The sequence below is a fragment of the Ambystoma mexicanum genome, chromosome 10 (assembly GCF_040938575.1).
Source record: "Ambystoma mexicanum isolate Mex_15411 chromosome 10, UKY_AmexF1_1, whole genome shotgun sequence".
In the NCBI taxonomy this organism is placed as follows: Eukaryota; Metazoa; Chordata; class Amphibia; order Caudata; family Ambystomatidae; genus Ambystoma; species Ambystoma mexicanum.
The window spans coordinates 521,939,827-521,954,171 of record NC_090932.1 but is presented as its reverse complement, the minus strand read 5'-3'; the positions used below and the strand labels follow the sequence as shown (position 1 = coordinate 521,954,171).

Here is a 14,345-nt window from a genome sequence, read left to right as displayed (position 1 = left end):
AGAAATCGCTCACTGCCTGAACATGGAGCACAAAAAAGCCTACAGCACCTGGTATTCCCAGGCGGTCTCCCATCCAGGTACTAACTAGGCCCGAAACTGCTTAGCTTCCGAGATCGGGCGCATTCATTGTGGTGTAGCCCTAAAATTGAGAAATGCTAAGAGTATTACTCTTTTGCATTTACAGTTAGTAAGCTAAGCCATAAAGCCACTTGCAACATGATACCACGCTCATCACCCGATCAGCGCTGGATCAGGCTCGATCAGGCGAGATATATAAGACTTGTGTGCCCATTCAGGACTCCTATGTCTGGTTGGATAACTTTACTCCATCCATCCTGTTTCTGTTGCAGGGAGTTGGAGAGAACAACCAACACAACCATGGCTTTCTTTCAAGACTCTTTATGGACTCAATATTCTCTGAACTGCATTACATGTGAAGTTAGATTTATTACCAATGAACACACTACCCGTATGTTAATTTTATGTAAATAGGTAGCGCCAGCCCTCATGTTGTTGTCCAACATTTCCGCTATTAAAAGGGATACATTTATTTTGGAATCATAAGCAAATTTAAAAAGAAATTGAGAAGTGGCACAATTACTAATCATAGAGCACAAAAAAGCCTACAGAACCTGGTATTCCCAGGCGGTCTCCCATCCAGGTACTAACTAGGCCCGACACTGCTTAGCTTCTGAGATCAGATGAGATCAGGCGCATTCAGTGTGGTGTGGCAGCAGGCTCTGGGCCTTCTGAGATTTGTACCTTTAAGCATCTAGTTGGCTAGACCATGCAGTTTTGAAAGCCAATTGAGAAATGGCTCACTGCCTGAACATGGAGCACAAAAAAGCCTACAGCACCTGGTATTCCCAGGCGGTCTCCCATCCAGGTACTAACTAGGCCCGACACTGCTTAGCTTCTGAGATCAGACGAGATCAGGCGCATTCAGTGTGGTGTGGCCGTAGGCTCTGGGCCTTCTGAGATTTGTACCTTTAAGCATCTAGTTGGCTAGACCATGCAGTTTTGAAAGCCAATTGAGAAATGGCTCACTGCCTGAACATGGAGCACAAAAAAGCTTACAGCACCTGGTATTCCCAGGCGATCTCCCATCCAGGTACTAACTAGGCCCGACACTGCTTAGCTTCTGAGATCAGACGAGATCAGGCGCATTCAGTGTGGTGTGGCCGTAGGCTCTGGGCCTTCTAAGATTTGTACCTTTAAGCATCTAGTTGGCTAGACCATGCAGTTTTGAAAGCCAATTGAGAAATGGCTCACTGCCTGAACATGGAGCACAAAAAAGCCTACAGCACCTGGTATTCCCAGGCGGTCTCCCATCCAGCTACTAACTAGGCCCGACACTGCTTAGCTTCTGAGATCAGACGAGATCAGGCGCATTCAGTGTGGTGTGGCCGTAGGCTCTGGGCCTTCTGAGATTTGTACCTTTAAGCATCTAGTTGGCTAGACCCTGCAGTTTTGAAAGCCAATTGAGAAATGGCTCACTGCCTGAACATGGAGCACAAAAAAGCCTACAGCACCTGGTATTCCCAGGCGGTCTCCCATCCAGTACTAACTATGCCCGAAACTGCTTAGCTTCCGAGATCGGGCGCATTCATTGTGGTGTAGCCCTAAAATTGAGAAATGCTAAGAGTATTACTCTTTTGCATTTACAGTTAGTAAGCTAAGCCATAAAGCCACTTGCAACATGATACCACGCTCATCACCCGATCAGCGCTCGATCAGGCGAGATATATAAGACTTGTGGGCCCATTCAGGACTCCTATGTCTGGTTGGATAACTTTACTCCATCCATCCTGTTTCTGTTGCAGGGAGTTGGAGAGAACAACCAACACAACCATGGCTTTCTTTCAAGACTCTTTATGGACTCAATATTCTCTGAACTGCATTACATGTGAAGGTAGATTTATTACCCATGAACACACTACCCGTATGTTAATTTTATGTAAATAGGTAGCGCCAGCCCTCATGTTGTTGTCCAACATTTCCGCTATTAAAAGGGATACATTTATTTTGGAATCATAAGCAAATTTAAAAAGAAATTGAGAAGTGGCACAATTACTAATCATAGAGCACAAAAAAGCCTACAGAACCTGGTATTCCCAGGCGGTCTCCCATCCAGGTACTAACTAGGCCCGACACTGCTTAGCTTCTGAGATCAGACGAGATCAGGCGCATTCAGTGTGGTGTGGCCGTAGGCTCTGGGCCTTCTGAGATTTGTACCTTTAAGCATCTAGTTGGCTAGACCATGCAGTTTTGAAAGCCAATTGAGAAATGGCTCACTGCCTGAACATGGAGCACAAAAAAGCCTACAGCACCTGGTATTCCCAGGCGGTCTCCCATCCAGGTACTAACTAGGCCCGAAACTGCTTAGCTTCCGAGATCGGGCGCATTCATTGTGGTGTAGCCCTAAAATTGAGAAATGCTAAGAGTATTACTCTTTTGCATTTACAGTTAGTAAGCTAAGCCATAAAGCCACTTGCAACATGATACCACGCTCATCACCCGATCAGCGCTGGATCAGGCTCGATCAGGCGAGATATATAAGACTTGTGGGCCCATTCAGGACTCCTATGTCTGGTTGGATAACTTTACTCCATCCATCCTGTTTCTGTTGCAGGGAGTTGGAGAGAACAGCCAACACAACCATGGCTTTCTTTCAAGACTCTTTATGGACTCAATATTCTCTGAACTGCATTACATGTGAAGGTAGATTTATTACCCATGAACACACTACCCGTATGTTAATTTTATGTAAATAGGTAGCGCCAGCCCTCATGTTGTTGTCCAACATTTCCGCTATTAAAAGGGATACATTTATTTTGGAATCATAAGCAAATTTAAAAAGAAATTGAGAAATGGCACAATTACTAATCATAGAGCACAAAAAAGCCTAAAGAACCTGGTATTCCCAGGTGGTCTCCCATCCAGGTACTAACTAGGCCCGACACTGCTTAGCTTCTGAGATCAGACGAGATCAGGCGCATTCAGTGTGGTGTGGCCGTAGGCTCTGGGCCTTCTGAGATTTGTACCTTTAAGCATCTAGTTGGCTAGACCATGCAGTTTTGAAAGCCAATTGAGAAATGGCTCACTGCCTGAACATGGAGCACAAAAAAGCCTACAGCACCTGGTATTCCCAGGCGGCCTCCCATCCAGGTACTAACTAGGCCTGACACTGCTTAGCTTCTGAGATCAGATGCATTCAGTGTGGTGTGGCCGTAGGCTCTGGGCCTTCTGAGATTTGTACCTTTAAGCATCTAGTTGGCTAGACCATGCAGTTTTGAAAGCCAATTGAGAAATGGCTCACTGCCTGAACATGGAGCACAAAAAAGCCTACAGCACCTGGTATTCCCAGGCGGTCTCCCATCCAGGTACTAACTAGGCCCGACACTGCTTAGCTTCTGAGATCAGACGAGATCAGGCGCATTCAGTGTGGTGTGGCCGGAGGCTCTGGGCATTCTGAGATTTGTACCTTTAAGCATCTAGTTGGCTAGACCATGCAGTTTTGAAAGCCAATTGAGAAATGGCTCACTGCCTGAACATGGAGCACAAAAAAGCCTACAGCACCTGGTATTCCCAGGCGGTCTCCCATCCAGGTACTAACTAGGCCCGACACTGCTTAGCTTCTGAGATCAGATGAGATCAGGCACATTCAGTGTGGTGTGGCCGTAGGCTCTGGGCCTTCTGAGATTTGTACCTTTAAGCATCTAGTTGGCTAGACCATGCAGTTTTGAAAGCCAATTGAGAAATGGCTCACTGCCTGAACATGGAGCACAAAAAAGCCTACAACACCTGGTATTCCCAGGCCGTCTCCCATCCAGGTACTAACTAGGCCCGACACTGCTTAGCTTCTGAGATCAGACGAGATCAGGCGCATTCAGTGTGGTGTGGCCGGAGGCTCTGGGCCTTCTGAGATTTGTACCTTTAAGCATCTAGTTGGCTAGACCATGCAGTTTTGAAAGCCAATTGAGAAATGGCTCACTGCCTGAACATGGAGCACAAAAAAGCCTACAGCACCTGGTATTCCCAGGCGGTCTCCCATCCAGGTACTAACTAGGCCCGAAACTGCTTAGCTTCCGAGATCGGGGCATTCATTGTGGTGTAGCCCTAAAATTGAGAAATGCTAAGAGTATTACTCTTTTGCATTTACAGTTAGTAAACTAAGCCATAAAGCCACTTGCAACATGATACCACGCTCATCACCCGATCAGCGCTGGATCAGGCTCGATCAGGCGAGATATATAAGACTTGTGGGCCCATTCAGGACTCCTATGTCTGGTTGGATAACTTTACTCCATCCATCCTGTTTCTGTTGCAGGGAGTTGGAGAGAACAACCAACACAACCATGGCTTTCTTTCAAGACTCTTTATGGACTCAATATTCTCTGAACTGCATTACATGTGAAGGTAGATTTATTACCCATGAACACACTACCCGTATGTTAATTTTATGTAAATAGGTAGCGCCAGCCCTCATGTTGTTGTCCAACATTTCCGCTATTAAAAGGGATACATTTATTTTGGAATCATAAGCAAATTTAAAAAGAAATTGAGAAGTGGCACAATTACTAATCATAGAGCACAAAAAAGCCTACAGAACCTGGTATTCCCAGGCGGTCTCCCATCCAGGTACTAACTAGGCCCGACACTGCTTAGCTTCTGAGATCAGACGCATTCAGTGTGGTGTGGCCGTAGGCTCTGGGCCTTCTGAGATTTGTACCTTTAAGCATCTAGTTGGCTAGACCATGCAGTTTTGAAAGCCAATTGAGAAATGGCTCACTGCCTGAACATGGAGCACAAAAAAGCCTACAGCACCTGGTATTCCCAGGCGGTCTCCCATCCAGGTACTAACTAGGCCCGACACTGCTTAGCTTCTGAGATCAGACGAGATCAGGCGCATTCAGTGTGGTGTGGCCGTAGGCTCTGGGCATTCTGAGATTTGTACCTTTAAGCATCTAGTTGGCTAGACCATGCAGTTTTGAAAGCCAATTGAGAAATGGCTCACTGCCTGAACATGGAGCACAAAAAAGCCTACAGCACCTGGTATTCCCAGGCGGTCTCCCATCCAGGTACTAACTAGGCCTGACACTGCTTAGCTTCTGAGATCAGACGAGATCAGGCACATTCAGTGTGGTGTGGCCGTAGGCTCTAGGCCTGCTGAGATTTGTACCTTTAAGCATCTAGTTGGCTAGACCATGCAGTTTTGAAAGCCAATTGAGAAATGGCTCACTGCCTGAACATGGAACACAAAAAAGCCTACAGCACCTGGTATTCCCAGGCGGTCTCCCATCCAGGTACTAACTAGGCCCGACACTGCTTGGCTTCTGAGATCAGACGAGATCAGGCGCATTCAGTGTGGTATGGCCGTAGGCTCTGGGCCTTCTGAGATTTGTACCTTTAAGCATCTAGTTGGCTAGACCATGCAGTTTTGAAAGCCAATTGAGAAATGGCTCACTGCCTGAACATGGAGCACAAAAAAGCCTACAGCACCTGGTATTCCCAGGCGGTCTCCCATCCAGGTACTAACTAGGCCCGAAACTGCTTAGCTTCCGAGATCGGGCGCATTCATTGTGGTGTAGCCCTAAAATTGAGAAATGCTAAGAGTATTACTCTTATGCATTTACAGTTAGTAAGCTAAGCCATAAAGCCACTTGCAACATGATACCACGCTCATCACCCGATCAGGCGAGATATATAAGACTTGTGGGCCCATTCAGGACTCCTATGTCTGGTAGGATAACTTTACTCCATCCATCCTGTTTCTGTTGCAGGGAGTTGGAGAGAACAACCAACACAACCATGGCTTTCTTTCAAGACTCTTTATGGACTCAATATTCTCTGAACTGCATTACATGTGAAGGTAGATTTATTACCCATGAACACACTACCCGTATGTTAATTTTATGTAAATAGGTAGCGCCAGCCCTCATGTTGTTGTCCAACATTTCCGCTATTAAAAGGGATACATTTATTTTGGAATCATAAGCAAAATTAAAAAGAAATTGAGAAGTGGCACAATTACTAATCATAGAGCACAAAAAAGCCTACAGCACCTGGTATTCCCAGGCGGTCTCCCATCCAGGTACTAACTAGGCCCGACACTGCTTAGCTTCTGAGATCAGACGAGATCAGGCACATTCAGTGTGGTGTGGCCGTAGGCTCTGGGCCTTCTGAGATTTGTACCTTTAAGCATCTAGTTGGCTAGACCATGCAGTTTTGAAAGCCAATTGAGAAATGGCTCACTGCCTGAACATGGAGCACAAAAAAGCTTACAGCACCTGGTATTCCCAGGCGATCTCCCATCCAGGTACTAACTAGGCCCGACACTGCTTAGCTTCTGAGATCAGACGAGATCAGGCGCATTCAGTGTGGTGTGGCCGTAGGCTCTGGGCCTTCTAAGATTTGTACCTTTAAGCATCTAGTTGGCTAGACCATGCAGTTTTGAAAGCCAATTGAGAAATGGCTCACTGCCTGAACATGGAGCACAAAAAAGCCTACAGCACCTGGTATTCCCAGGCGGTCTCCCATCCAGCTACTAACTAGGCCCGACACTGCTTAGCTTCTGAGATCAGACGAGATCAGGCGCATTCAGTGTGGTGTGGCCGTAGGGTCTGGGCCTTCTGAGATTTGTACCTTTAAGCATCTAGTTGGCTAGACCCTGCAGTTTTGAAAGCCAATTGAGAAATGGCTCACTGCCTGAACATGGAGCACAAAAAAGCCTACAGCACCTGGTATTCCCAGGCGGTCTCCCATCCAGTACTAACTATGCCCGAAACTGCTTAGCTTCCGAGATCGGGCGCATTCATTGTGGTGTAGCCCTAAAACTGAGAAATGCTAAGAGTATTACTCTTTTGCATTTACAGTTAGTAAGCTAAGCCATAAAGCCACTTGCAACATGATACCACGCTCATCACCCGATCAGCGCTCGATCAGGCGAGATATATAAGACTTGTGGGCCCATTCAGGACTCCTATGTCTGGTTGGATAACTTTACTCCATCCATCCTGTTTCTGTTGCAGGGAGTTGGAGAGAACAACCAACACAACCATGGCTTTCTTTCAAGACTCTTTATGGACTCAATATTCTCTGAACTGCATTACATGTGAAGGTAGATTTATTACCCATGAACACACTACCCGTATGTTAATTTTATGTAAATAGGTAGCGCCAGCCCTCATGTTGTTGTCCAACATTTCCGCTATTAAAAGGGATACATTTATTTTGGAATCATAAGCAAATTTAAAAAGAAATTGAGAAGTGGCACAATTACTAATCATAGAGCACAAAAAAGCCTACAGAACCTGGTATTCCCAGGCGGTCTCCCATCCAGGTACTAACTAGGCCCGACACTGCTTAGCTTCTGAGATCAGACGAGATCAGGCGCATTCAGTGTGGTGTGGCCGTAGGCTCTGGGACTTCTGAGATTTGTACCTTTAAGCATCTAGTTGGCTAGACCATGCAGTTTTGAAAGCCAATTGAGAAATGGCTCACTGCCTGAACATGGAGCACAAAAAAGCCTACAGCACCTGGTATTCCCAGGCGGTCTCCCATCCAGGTACTAACTAGGCCCGAAACTGCTTAGCTTCCGAGATCGGGCGCATTCATTGTGGTGTAGCCCTAAAATTGAGAAATGCTAAGAGTATTACTCTTTTGCATTTACAGTTAGTAAGCTAAGCCATAAAGCCACTTGCAACATGATACCACGCTCATCACCCGATCAGCGCTGGATCAGGCTCGATCAGGCGAGATATATAAGACTTGTGGGCCCATTCAGGACTCCTATGTCTGGTTGGATAACTTTACTCCATCCATCCTGTTTCTGTTGCAGGGAGTTGGAGAGAACAACCAACACAACCATGGCTTTCTTTCAAGACTCTTTATGGACTCAATATTCTCTGAACTGCATTACATGTGAAGGTAGATTTATTACCCATGAACACACTACCCGTATGTTAATTTTATGTAAATAGGTAGCGCCAGCCCTCATGTTGTTGTCCAACATTTCCGCTATTAAAAGGGATACATTTATTTTGGAATCATAAGCAAATTTAAAAAGAAATTGAGAAATGGCACAATTACTAATCATAGAGCACAAAAAAGCCTAAAGAACCTGGTATTCCCAGGTGGTCTCCCATCCAGGTACTAACTAGGCCCGACACTGCTTAGCTTCTGAGATCAGACGAGATCAGGCGCATTCAGTGTGGTGTGGCCGTAGGCTCTGGGCCTTCTGAGATTTGTACCTTTAAGCATCTAGTTGGCTAGACCATGCAGTTTTGAAAGCCAATTGAGAAATGGCTCACTGCCTGAACATGGAGCACAAAAAAGCCTACAGCACCTGGTATTCCCAGGCGGCCTCCCATCCAGGTACTAACTAGGCCTGACACTGCTTAGCTTCTGAGATCAGATGCATTCAGTGTGGTGTGGCCGTAGGCTCTGGGCCTTCTGAGATTTGTACCTTTAAGCATCTAGTTGGCTAGACCATGCAGTTTTGAAAGCCAATTGAGAAATGGCTCACTGCCTGAACATGGAGCACAAAAAAGCCTACAGCACCTGGTATTCCCAGGCGGTCTCCCATCCAGGTACTAACTAGGCCCGACACTGCTTAGCTTCTGAGATCAGACGAGATCAGGCGCATTCAGTGTGGTGTGGCCGGAGGCTCTGGGCATTCTGAGATTTGTACCTTTAAGCATCTAGTTGGCTAGACCATGCAGTTTTGAAAGCCAATTGAGAAATGGCTCACTGCCTGAACATGGAGCACAAAAAAGCCTACAGCACCTGGTATTCCCAGGCGGTCTCCCATCCAGGTACTAACTAGGCCCGACACTGCTTAGCTTCTGAGATCAGATGAGATCAGGCACATTCAGTGTGGTGTGGCCGTAGGCTCTGGGCCTTCTGAGATTTGTACCTTTAAGCATCTATTTGGCTAGACCATGCAGTTTTGAAAGCCAATTGAGAAATGGCTCACTGCCTGAACATGGAGCACAAAAAAGCCTACAACACCTGGTATTCCCAGGCCGTCTCCCATCCAGGTACTAACTAGGCCCGACACTGCTTAGCTTCTGAGATCAGACGAGATCAGGCGCATTCAGTGTGGTGTGGCCGGAGGCTCTGGGCCTTCTGAGATTTGTACCTTTAAGCATCTAGTTGGCTAGACCATGCAGTTTTGAAAGCCAATTGAGAAATGGCTCACTGCCTGAACATGGAGCACAAAAAAGCCTACAGCACCTGGTATTCCCAGGCGGTCTCCCATCCAGGTACTAACTAGGCCCGAAACTGCTTAGCTTCCGAGATCGGGGCATTCATTGTGGTGTAGCCCTAAAATTGAGAAATGCTAAGAGTATTACTCTTTTGCATTTACAGTTAGTAAACTAAGCCATAAAGCCACTTGCAACATGATACCACGCTCATCACCCGATCAGCGCTGGATCAGGCTCGATCAGGCGAGATATATAAGACTTGTGGGCCCATTCAGGACTCCTATGTCTGGTTGGATAACTTTACTCCATCCATCCTGTTTCTGTTGCAGGGAGTTGGAGAGAACAACCAACACAACCATGGCTTTCTTTCAAGACTCTTTATGGACTCAATATTCTCTGAACTGCATTACATGTGAAGGTAGATTTATTACCCATGAACACACTACCCGTATGTTAATTTTATGTAAATAGGTAGCGCCAGCCCTCATGTTGTTGTCCAACATTTCCGCTATTAAAAGGGATACATTTATTTTGGAATCATAAGCAAATTTAAAAAGAAATTGAGAAGTGGCACAATTACTAATCATAGAGCACAAAAAAGCCTACAGAACCTGGTATTCCCAGGCGGTCTCCCATCCAGGTACTAACTAGGCCCGACACTGCTTAGCTTCTGAGATCAGACGCATTCAGTGTGGTGTGGCCGTAGGCTCTGGGCCTTCTGAGATTTGTACCTTTAAGCATCTAGTTGGCTAGACCATGCAGTTTTGAAAGCCAATTGAGAAATGGCTCACTGCCTGAACATGGAGCACAAAAAAGCCTACAGCACCTGGTATTCCCAGGCGGTCTCCCATCCAGGTACTAACTAGGCCCGACACTGCTTAGCTTCTGAGATCAGACGAGATCAGGCGCATTCAGTGTGGTGTGGCCGTAGGCTCTGGGCATTCTGAGATTTGTACCTTTAAGCATCTAGTTGGCTAGACCATGCAGTTTTGAAAGCCAATTGAGAAATGGCTCACTGCCTGAACATGGAGCACAAAAAAGCCTACAGCACCTGGTATTCCCAGGCGGTCTCCCATCCAGGTACTAACTAGGCCTGACACTGCTTAGCTTCTGAGATCAGACGAGATCAGGCACATTCAGTGTGGTGTGGCCGTAGGCTCTAGGCCTGCTGAGATTTGTACCTTTAAGCATCTAGTTGGCTAGACCATGCAGTTTTGAAAGCCAATTGAGAAATGGCTCACTGCCTGAACATGGAACACAAAAAAGCCTACAGCACCTGGTATTCCCAGGCGGTCTCCCATCCAGGTACTAACTAGGCCCGACACTGCTTAGCTTCTGAGATCAGACGAGATCAGGCGCATTCAGTGTGGTATGGCCGTAGGCTCTGGGCCTTCTGAGATTTGTACCTTTAAGCATCTAGTTGGCTAGACCATGCAGTTTTGAAAGCCAATTGAGAAATGGCTCACTGCCTGAACATGGAGCACAAAAAAGCCTACAGCACCTGGTATTCCCAGGCGGTCTCCCATCCAGGTACTAACTAGGCCCGAAACTGCTTAGCTTCCGAGATCGGGCGCATTCATTGTGGTGTAGCCCTAAAATTGAGAAATGCTAAGAGTATTACTCTTATGCATTTACAGTTAGTAAGCTAAGCCATAAAGCCACTTGCAACATGATACCACGCTCATCACCCGATCAGGCGAGATATATAAGACTTGTGGGCCCATTCAGGACTCCTATGTCTGGTAGGATAACTTTACTCCATCCATCCTGTTTCTGTTGCAGGGAGTTGGAGAGAACAACCAACACAACCATGGCTTTCTTTCAAGACTCTTAATGGACTCAATATTCTCTGAACTGCATTACATGTGAAGGTAGATTTATTACCCATGAACACACTACCCGTATGTTAATTTTATGTAAATAGGTAGCGCCAGCCCTCATGTTGTTGTCCAACATTTCCGCTATTAAAAGGGATACATTTATTTTGGAATCATAAGCAAAATTAAAAAGAAATTGAGAAGTGGCACAATTACTAATCATAGAGCACAAAAAAGCCTACAGCACCTGGTATTCCCAGGCGGTCTCCCATCCAGGTACTAACTAGGCCCGACACTGCTTAGCTTCTGAGATCAGACGAGATCAGGCACATTCAGTGTGGTGTGGCCGTAGGCTCTGGGCCTTCTGAGATTTGTACCTTTAAGCATCTAGTTGGCTAGACCATGCAGTTTTGAAAGCCAATTGAGAAATGGCTCACTGCCTGAACATGGAGCACAAAAAAGCCTACAGCACCTGGTATTCCCAGGCGGTCTCCCATCCAGGTACTAACTAGGCCCGACACTGCTTAGCTTCTGAGATCAGACGAGATCAGGCGCATTCAGTGTGGTGTGGCCGTAGGCTCTGGGCCTTCTGAGATTTGTACCTTTAAGCATCTAGTTGGCTAGACCATGCAGTTTTGAAAGCCAATTGAGAAATGGCTCACTGCCTGAACATGGAGCACAAAAAAGCCTACAGCACCTGGCATTCCCAGGCGGTCTCCCATCCAGGTACTAACTAGGCCCGAAACTGCTTAGCTTCCGAGATCGGGCGCATTCATTGTGGTGTAGCCCTAAAATTGAGAAATGCTAAGAGTATTACTCTTATGCATTTACAGTTAGTAAGCTAAGCCATAAAGCCACTTGCAACATGATACCACGCTCATCACCCGATCAGGCTCGATCAGGCGAGATATATAAGACTTGTGGGCCCATTCAGGACTCCTATGTCTGGTAGGATAACTTTACTCCATCCATCCTGTTTCTGTTGCAGGGAGTTGGAGAGAACAACCAACACAACCATGGCTTTCTTTCAAGACTCTTTATGGACTCAATATTCTCTGAACTGCATTACATGTGAAGGTAGATTTATTACCCATGAACACACTACCCGTATGTTAATTTTATGTAAATAGGTAGCGCCAGCCCTCATGTTGTTGTCCAACATTTCCGCTATTAAAAGGGATACATTTATTTTGGAATCATAAGCAAATTTAAAAAGAAATTGAGAAGTGGCACAATTACTAATCATAGAGCACAAAAAAGCCTACAGCACCTGGTATTCCCAGGCGGTCTCCCATCCAGGTACTAACTAGGCCTGACACTGCTTAGCTTCTGAGATCAGACGAGATCAGGCACATTCAGCGTGGTGTGGCTGTAGGCTCTGTGCCTTCTAAGATTTGTACCTTTAAGCATCTAGTTGGCTAGACCATGCAGTTTTGAAAGCCAATTGAGAAATGGCTCACTGCCTGAACATGGAGCACAAAAAAGCCTACAGCACCTGGTATTCCCAGGCGGTCTCCCATCCAGGTACTAACTAGGCCCGACACTGCTTAGCTTCTGAGATCAGACGCATTCAGTGTGGTGTTGCCGTAGGCTCTGGGCCTTCTGAGATTTGTACCTTTAAGCATCTAGTTGGCTAGACCATGCAGTTTTGAAAGCCAATTGAGAAATGGCTCACTGCCTGAACATGGAGCACAAAAAAGCCTACAGCACCTGGTATTCCCAGGCGGTCTCCCATCCAGGTACTAACTAGGCCCGACACTGCTTAGCTTCTGAGATCAGACGAGATCAGGCACATTCAGTGTGGTGTGGCCGTAGGCTCTGGGCCTTCTGAGATTTGTACCTTTAAGCATCTAGTTGGCTAGACCATGCAGTTTTGAAAGCCAATTGAGAAATGGCTCACTGCCTGAACATGGAGCACAAAAAAGCCTCCAGCACCTGGTATTCCCAGGCGGTCTCCCATCCAGGTACTAACTAGGCCCGACACTGCTTAGCTTCTGAGATCAGACGAGATCAGGCGCATTCATTGTGGTGTGGCCGTAGGCTCTGGGCCTTCTGAGATTTGTACCTTTAAGCATCTAGTTGGCTAGACCATGCAGTTTTGAAAGCCAATTGAGAAATGGCTCACTGCCTGAACATGGAGCACAAAAAAGCCTACAGCACCTGGCATTCCCAGGCGGTCTCCCATCCAGGTACTAACTAGGCCCGAAACTGCTTAGCTTCCGAGATCGGGCGCATTCATTGTGGTGTAGCCCTAAAATTGAGAAATGCTAAGAGTATTACTCTTATGCATTTACAGTTAGTAAGCTAAGCCATAAAGCCACTTGCAACATGATACCACGCTCATCACCCGATCAGGCTCGATCAGGCGAGATATATAAGACTTGTGGGCCCATTCAGGACTCCTATGTCTGGTAGGATAACTTTACTCCATCCATCCTGTTTCTGTTGCAGGGAGTTGGAGAGAACAACCAACACAACCATGGCTTTCTTTCAAGACTCTTTATGGACTCAATATTCTCTGAACTGCATTACATGTGAAGGTAGATTTATTACCCATGAACACACTACCCGTATGTTAATTTTATGTAAATAGGTAGCGCCAGCCCTCATGTTGTTGTCCAACATTTCCGCTATTAAAAGGGATACATTTATTTTGGAATCATAAGCAAATTTAAAAAGAAATTGAGAAGTGGCACAATTACTAATCATAGAGCACAAAAAAGCCTACAGCACCTGGTATTCCCAGGCGGTCTCCCATCCAGGTACTAACTAAGCCTGACACTGCTTAGCTTCTGAGATCAGACGAGATCAGGCACAATCAGTGTGGTGTGGCCGTAGGTTCTGGGCCTTCTGAGATTTGTACCTTTAAGCATCTAGTTGGCTAGACCATGCAGTTTTGAAAGCCAATTGAGAAATGGCTCACTGCCTGAACATGGAGCACAAAAAAGCCTACAGCACCTGGTATTCCCAGGCGGTCTCCCATCCAGGTACTAACTAGGCCCGACACTGCTTCTGAGATCAGACGAGATCAGGCGCATTCAGTGTGGTGTGGCCATCTTCTGAGATTTGTACCTTTAAGCATCTAGTTGGCTAGACCATGCAGTTTTGAAAGCCAATTGAGAAATGGCTCACTGCCTGAACATGGAGCACAAAAAAGCCTACAGCACCTGGTATTCCCAGGTGGTCTCCCATCCAGGTACTAACTAGGCCCGACACTGCTTAGCTTCTGAGATCAGACGAGATCAGGCGCATTCAGTGTGGTGTGGCCGTAGGCTCTGGGCCTTCTGAGATTTGTACCTTTAAGCATCTAGTTGGCTAG

At 46.4% G+C, this 14,345-nt stretch overlaps 27 non-coding genes and 14 pseudogenes across 27 annotated transcripts; all 41 read right to left on the bottom strand.

Annotated features, from left to right (window-relative positions):
- Positions 1–36: 36 nt before the first annotated feature.
- LOC138495979 (5S ribosomal RNA) lies at positions 37–145 on the bottom strand (annotated as a pseudogene).
- A 475-nt stretch (positions 146–620) lies between these two features.
- Positions 621–739, bottom strand: LOC138494371 (5S ribosomal RNA). The gene has a single exon (XR_011277307.1). It is a non-coding gene; the product is annotated as a 5S ribosomal RNA (ribosomal RNA).
- A 106-nt stretch (positions 740–845) lies between these two features.
- LOC138496126 (5S ribosomal RNA) lies at positions 846–964 on the bottom strand. Its single transcript, XR_011277684.1, has one exon. It is a non-coding gene; the product is annotated as a 5S ribosomal RNA (ribosomal RNA).
- Positions 965–1,070: 106 nt separating this feature from the next.
- LOC138494114 (5S ribosomal RNA) lies at positions 1,071–1,189 on the bottom strand. Its single transcript, XR_011277073.1, has one exon. It is a non-coding gene; the product is annotated as a 5S ribosomal RNA (ribosomal RNA).
- Positions 1,190–1,295: 106 nt separating this feature from the next.
- Positions 1,296–1,414, bottom strand: LOC138493598 (5S ribosomal RNA). The gene has a single exon (XR_011276606.1). It is a non-coding gene; the product is annotated as a 5S ribosomal RNA (ribosomal RNA).
- Positions 1,415–2,093: 679 nt separating this feature from the next.
- LOC138493896 (5S ribosomal RNA) lies at positions 2,094–2,212 on the bottom strand. The gene has a single exon (XR_011276876.1). It is a non-coding gene; the product is annotated as a 5S ribosomal RNA (ribosomal RNA).
- Positions 2,213–2,318: 106 nt separating this feature from the next.
- On the bottom strand, positions 2,319–2,427 carry LOC138495978 (5S ribosomal RNA; annotated as a pseudogene).
- A 475-nt stretch (positions 2,428–2,902) lies between these two features.
- Positions 2,903–3,021, bottom strand: LOC138494465 (5S ribosomal RNA). Its single transcript, XR_011277392.1, has one exon. It is a non-coding gene; the product is annotated as a 5S ribosomal RNA (ribosomal RNA).
- Positions 3,022–3,127: 106 nt separating this feature from the next.
- LOC138495336 (5S ribosomal RNA) lies at positions 3,128–3,236 on the bottom strand (annotated as a pseudogene).
- Positions 3,237–3,342: 106 nt separating this feature from the next.
- On the bottom strand, positions 3,343–3,461 carry LOC138493977 (5S ribosomal RNA). Its single transcript, XR_011276950.1, has one exon. It is a non-coding gene; the product is annotated as a 5S ribosomal RNA (ribosomal RNA).
- A 106-nt stretch (positions 3,462–3,567) lies between these two features.
- Positions 3,568–3,686, bottom strand: LOC138497020 (5S ribosomal RNA). Its single transcript, XR_011278450.1, has one exon. It is a non-coding gene; the product is annotated as a 5S ribosomal RNA (ribosomal RNA).
- A 106-nt stretch (positions 3,687–3,792) lies between these two features.
- Positions 3,793–3,911, bottom strand: LOC138494716 (5S ribosomal RNA; annotated as a pseudogene).
- Positions 3,912–4,600: 689 nt separating this feature from the next.
- LOC138495290 (5S ribosomal RNA) lies at positions 4,601–4,709 on the bottom strand (annotated as a pseudogene).
- Positions 4,710–4,815: 106 nt separating this feature from the next.
- Positions 4,816–4,934, bottom strand: LOC138496125 (5S ribosomal RNA). Its single transcript, XR_011277683.1, has one exon. It is a non-coding gene; the product is annotated as a 5S ribosomal RNA (ribosomal RNA).
- Positions 4,935–5,040: 106 nt separating this feature from the next.
- On the bottom strand, positions 5,041–5,159 carry LOC138494110 (5S ribosomal RNA). Its single transcript, XR_011277070.1, has one exon. It is a non-coding gene; the product is annotated as a 5S ribosomal RNA (ribosomal RNA).
- A 106-nt stretch (positions 5,160–5,265) lies between these two features.
- Positions 5,266–5,384, bottom strand: LOC138493826 (5S ribosomal RNA). Its single transcript, XR_011276813.1, has one exon. It is a non-coding gene; the product is annotated as a 5S ribosomal RNA (ribosomal RNA).
- Positions 5,385–5,490: 106 nt separating this feature from the next.
- On the bottom strand, positions 5,491–5,599 carry LOC138495977 (5S ribosomal RNA; annotated as a pseudogene).
- Positions 5,600–6,053: 454 nt separating this feature from the next.
- Positions 6,054–6,172, bottom strand: LOC138493489 (5S ribosomal RNA). The gene has a single exon (XR_011276507.1). It is a non-coding gene; the product is annotated as a 5S ribosomal RNA (ribosomal RNA).
- Positions 6,173–6,278: 106 nt separating this feature from the next.
- LOC138494113 (5S ribosomal RNA) lies at positions 6,279–6,397 on the bottom strand. Its single transcript, XR_011277072.1, has one exon. It is a non-coding gene; the product is annotated as a 5S ribosomal RNA (ribosomal RNA).
- A 106-nt stretch (positions 6,398–6,503) lies between these two features.
- LOC138494197 (5S ribosomal RNA) lies at positions 6,504–6,622 on the bottom strand. The gene has a single exon (XR_011277149.1). It is a non-coding gene; the product is annotated as a 5S ribosomal RNA (ribosomal RNA).
- A 679-nt stretch (positions 6,623–7,301) lies between these two features.
- On the bottom strand, positions 7,302–7,420 carry LOC138493895 (5S ribosomal RNA). Its single transcript, XR_011276875.1, has one exon. It is a non-coding gene; the product is annotated as a 5S ribosomal RNA (ribosomal RNA).
- Positions 7,421–7,526: 106 nt separating this feature from the next.
- LOC138495976 (5S ribosomal RNA) lies at positions 7,527–7,635 on the bottom strand (annotated as a pseudogene).
- Positions 7,636–8,110: 475 nt separating this feature from the next.
- LOC138494463 (5S ribosomal RNA) lies at positions 8,111–8,229 on the bottom strand. Its single transcript, XR_011277391.1, has one exon. It is a non-coding gene; the product is annotated as a 5S ribosomal RNA (ribosomal RNA).
- Positions 8,230–8,335: 106 nt separating this feature from the next.
- LOC138495334 (5S ribosomal RNA) lies at positions 8,336–8,444 on the bottom strand (annotated as a pseudogene).
- Positions 8,445–8,550: 106 nt separating this feature from the next.
- LOC138493976 (5S ribosomal RNA) lies at positions 8,551–8,669 on the bottom strand. Its single transcript, XR_011276949.1, has one exon. It is a non-coding gene; the product is annotated as a 5S ribosomal RNA (ribosomal RNA).
- A 106-nt stretch (positions 8,670–8,775) lies between these two features.
- LOC138497019 (5S ribosomal RNA) lies at positions 8,776–8,894 on the bottom strand. Its single transcript, XR_011278449.1, has one exon. It is a non-coding gene; the product is annotated as a 5S ribosomal RNA (ribosomal RNA).
- Positions 8,895–9,000: 106 nt separating this feature from the next.
- On the bottom strand, positions 9,001–9,119 carry LOC138494715 (5S ribosomal RNA; annotated as a pseudogene).
- Positions 9,120–9,808: 689 nt separating this feature from the next.
- LOC138495288 (5S ribosomal RNA) lies at positions 9,809–9,917 on the bottom strand (annotated as a pseudogene).
- A 106-nt stretch (positions 9,918–10,023) lies between these two features.
- On the bottom strand, positions 10,024–10,142 carry LOC138496124 (5S ribosomal RNA). The gene has a single exon (XR_011277682.1). It is a non-coding gene; the product is annotated as a 5S ribosomal RNA (ribosomal RNA).
- A 106-nt stretch (positions 10,143–10,248) lies between these two features.
- LOC138494109 (5S ribosomal RNA) lies at positions 10,249–10,367 on the bottom strand. Its single transcript, XR_011277069.1, has one exon. It is a non-coding gene; the product is annotated as a 5S ribosomal RNA (ribosomal RNA).
- Positions 10,368–10,473: 106 nt separating this feature from the next.
- On the bottom strand, positions 10,474–10,592 carry LOC138494615 (5S ribosomal RNA). The gene has a single exon (XR_011277529.1). It is a non-coding gene; the product is annotated as a 5S ribosomal RNA (ribosomal RNA).
- A 106-nt stretch (positions 10,593–10,698) lies between these two features.
- On the bottom strand, positions 10,699–10,807 carry LOC138495974 (5S ribosomal RNA; annotated as a pseudogene).
- A 454-nt stretch (positions 10,808–11,261) lies between these two features.
- LOC138493488 (5S ribosomal RNA) lies at positions 11,262–11,380 on the bottom strand. Its single transcript, XR_011276506.1, has one exon. It is a non-coding gene; the product is annotated as a 5S ribosomal RNA (ribosomal RNA).
- Positions 11,381–11,486: 106 nt separating this feature from the next.
- On the bottom strand, positions 11,487–11,605 carry LOC138496123 (5S ribosomal RNA). Its single transcript, XR_011277681.1, has one exon. It is a non-coding gene; the product is annotated as a 5S ribosomal RNA (ribosomal RNA).
- A 679-nt stretch (positions 11,606–12,284) lies between these two features.
- Positions 12,285–12,403, bottom strand: LOC138494339 (5S ribosomal RNA). The gene has a single exon (XR_011277278.1). It is a non-coding gene; the product is annotated as a 5S ribosomal RNA (ribosomal RNA).
- A 106-nt stretch (positions 12,404–12,509) lies between these two features.
- On the bottom strand, positions 12,510–12,618 carry LOC138495163 (5S ribosomal RNA; annotated as a pseudogene).
- A 106-nt stretch (positions 12,619–12,724) lies between these two features.
- Positions 12,725–12,843, bottom strand: LOC138493487 (5S ribosomal RNA). The gene has a single exon (XR_011276505.1). It is a non-coding gene; the product is annotated as a 5S ribosomal RNA (ribosomal RNA).
- Positions 12,844–12,949: 106 nt separating this feature from the next.
- LOC138494358 (5S ribosomal RNA) lies at positions 12,950–13,068 on the bottom strand. Its single transcript, XR_011277295.1, has one exon. It is a non-coding gene; the product is annotated as a 5S ribosomal RNA (ribosomal RNA).
- A 679-nt stretch (positions 13,069–13,747) lies between these two features.
- On the bottom strand, positions 13,748–13,866 carry LOC138494707 (5S ribosomal RNA; annotated as a pseudogene).
- A 106-nt stretch (positions 13,867–13,972) lies between these two features.
- LOC138495514 (5S ribosomal RNA) lies at positions 13,973–14,086 on the bottom strand (annotated as a pseudogene).
- A 95-nt stretch (positions 14,087–14,181) lies between these two features.
- LOC138493812 (5S ribosomal RNA) lies at positions 14,182–14,300 on the bottom strand. Its single transcript, XR_011276801.1, has one exon. It is a non-coding gene; the product is annotated as a 5S ribosomal RNA (ribosomal RNA).
- Positions 14,301–14,345: the final 45 nt, after the last annotated feature.